Genomic DNA, 2,966 nt, shown 5'->3' on the forward strand with positions numbered 1-2,966 from the left:
ATGTTTTTTTTCTTTGAAGCATGATGCTATTGTGAAAGGCACACGTTTTGAAGACAGACATGCCCAGACATGGTTTTTGTTTCCTTTTTTTTGTTGTTGTTGATATGGACAAATCCCCCAGCCCTCTCTAGCCCACTCTTGAGATCTTCCATCTGTGCCTCCCAGAACTATTGGAAAGAATTAATCAAGGCTGTGTAGAGAAGAGGTGCTCACTGTCTCTCAGACTCTTGGCAGAGTGGCTCTTCCCCAATCCCACCTAATGGGAAAGCTTCACAAGGGTTCAGATTCCAATTTCTCAGGGCTTTGCATCTTCTTAACCACTGTGCCTGGAGTCCTGACCTCCTTGGGGTTGGCCTCTCCATAAATAACTCTGAAAGAAAGTTGACCTAGCTCTTGAGAACTCAGTCACACATATGCTGTTAAAATGGGGCTGGGAGGACTCTCAGAGAACACTGTACAAAGCAGTAAAATCTGACCCAAGCTGCAAGACCTTTAAATAGAGAAATGTGCATATGTATTTTTTATTCTGTATAATTTTATAAATTCTGAAAAATATGATTGAATACAATTATTTAAGCAGAAGCTTGTAGTAAGTCCATCCTGGAACTGTTACCAATTTCCTTCCCAATGGAGAACGTTGATTCTCAGGAAGGGTGAGTGGGGCTGAGCCCAACATCTGCTCTTGGTATTGAGAATTTAGCTCAGGTCTCTAGGTTTCTTGCTCAGACACCTTCCTGCCTAGTCTGAGATGACTGACTACAAACCTACCAGCCATTTCCTGCCTTTGAAATGGAAGCAGTTTCTGTATACCTGACTCCAAGTCCATTGCGTAAAATGATAGCTGAGACAATTGTACGGCAAATTCAGTTAGTATCCACCATCTTTCCTATTAGAAAATAGGTTCACAGCACTTGCTTCTTCACCACACCCTCTCTGTGGAGGAAGGCAAAGCAAGTGCACCCTGAAAACTACTGTCACAGACCCCATGCTACAGGTAAATGGCTTCCGGCCCTGTAGAGTGTACAAGGCATCAGAGGAATTGCTGTGGGAGTTATGTTGCCAAGCATTGCTGCTTCCAGTATCCTGCATTATTGATGACCTGGACTGTGTTCGGGCCTAGTTGATTGGAGTAGACCTCCCTCCACGAGAACTGTGTGGAGGATGGAGAAGGTACCCTGTGGGGGAGCTCCATCCCACAGAGCCCTCCTGGCTGCTGAGGATGAGAATAAATTTACCAAGACAAGATCTTCTTGGAGAGAAAGGCTGACCATCCTCTCAGAGGAGAAGGAACTCAAGTCTCTTTCTCATTGGGCTTTTATTGGGTTTAGTTTGCATAGGAATACAGGGTGTATATGGAAAGCTCATCAGTCATTGTCAGGCAGTAATGATCAAACAATAGCTAACATTCAAAGAACTATTCTGAGGGCTTATTCTGAGTCAGGGTAAGATAGCCAAAGGGCCATAAAACTTTGGGAAACAAACTCATTTTATGCTTGGACCCTTAACATTTAAATTGAAGGAATTCTTAACAAAGCAGGTTTCACAGGATTTTATGCATTCTTTCTTAGGTCTGATTGCCCCCAGGAACTGCCCATTCCAGCATAAGGCCACACCTGCTTCCGGCATTGTTTTAGGTTTAAATCAGGCAGGAGAAGTAAGGCAGCCAAGAGATTAGCAGACTTCTTATAGACAGAATGAGGATGCAGGCTATAACAAAGCTGAGGGGTGAAGGTCCATCACCCCTTTTCTATAATCCCCTAAGTCCTTCCCTGATGGTCCCTTCACAACTATGCCTGTCTTAGGTTGTTCCTCCCTGGAGGAATCTTACCCATCATTGTCTAACCAGTCATCTACTTGGGCCAAGCAGGTGATTATAAGAGAGGGGATAAGTCTTTGTCTCCTTAACAGCTTATGGTCCAAAGGTCTTTTTACTCAGCCTTAGCCATGGGGGGTTACAGCTTCTGAAACAAGGCAGGGTGGTTCCCAACAGTGCCCCCATCTGGCTCAGGACTTGCTTGTGCAGAACTGGGTGGGGTGCCTGAGTGTATACTGGGGTCCTGTGCTTTGCCTTGTGCTGACACCAGGAGCAAAGATGGATGAGATGGAGCCCTGACTTTGGCTCTCCTGAGGGAGAAGAGGAAAGGCCACTGAGGAACTTGGTTCCCATGAAGCCTGGGAGTGGGTTAAAGGTTGGGCATGGAGAGCCAGCTGCAAGCCTCCTGTGCTTCTGTGACTGCAGGTCTTGTGGGGGTCATGGTAAGAAAAGGTGTCAGGGAGGATATGGAGTAGCTGGGCTCAGGGTCTTTGTCACCAATATTTAGTTGTCTGTGTCTGGAGAGAAGGCTATTGGTCTCAAGGCTGAGCCAGCCCTGGTGCAGGGTGTCTGTGAATTCCCTTTTTTCTGGTCAATGACAGCCAGGCCAGATGGCTGCAGGTGGACCACCAGGAGCTAGCTTCCCAGCTTTAAAAGGTGAAAGCACAAGAATAGTCACACCAGGCACAGCTGGATTTGGGCCAGGAGGAACCAGGAGGACAGAAACATAGGTGTGCTCTTCTGAGGTAGCTGGGAAGTCAATGAGGACTGAGGTCAGGAAGTATCAGTGTGAGGCATTCCTGCCATGTGCCAGACACTGTACCAGGTCAAAGAATGAGCATCAGTGTGTGGCAAGTATAGTTCCAATCACCTTAGTGTGTCCGTTCACTCAATGCCAGGCGGATCTTACTGGGATCATCATCTTGCTCTCATAAATTAAAAAAACTGAGGCCTGGGTGGGTGATGTCACCTGCCTTAGGTGACACTGTATGAGTGAAGATGTGCAGACTGGGACCCAGGCAGCTGAGCTCCAAGGTAGAGCTTCTGAATATATACAATGCAGCTTCCCTTCTTGGGCTGACAGCCCTGTAGGACAACCTTTGTTCCTGCTATGTCACTGTGCACCCTACTCTCAGATACAGCCTGTAAGAAC

This window comes from Phyllostomus hastatus, unplaced genomic scaffold (assembly GCF_019186645.2).
Source record: "Phyllostomus hastatus isolate PE091 unplaced genomic scaffold, TTU_PhHast_1.1 phas_contig_38, whole genome shotgun sequence".
In the NCBI taxonomy this organism is placed as follows: domain Eukaryota; kingdom Metazoa; phylum Chordata; class Mammalia; order Chiroptera; family Phyllostomidae; genus Phyllostomus; species Phyllostomus hastatus.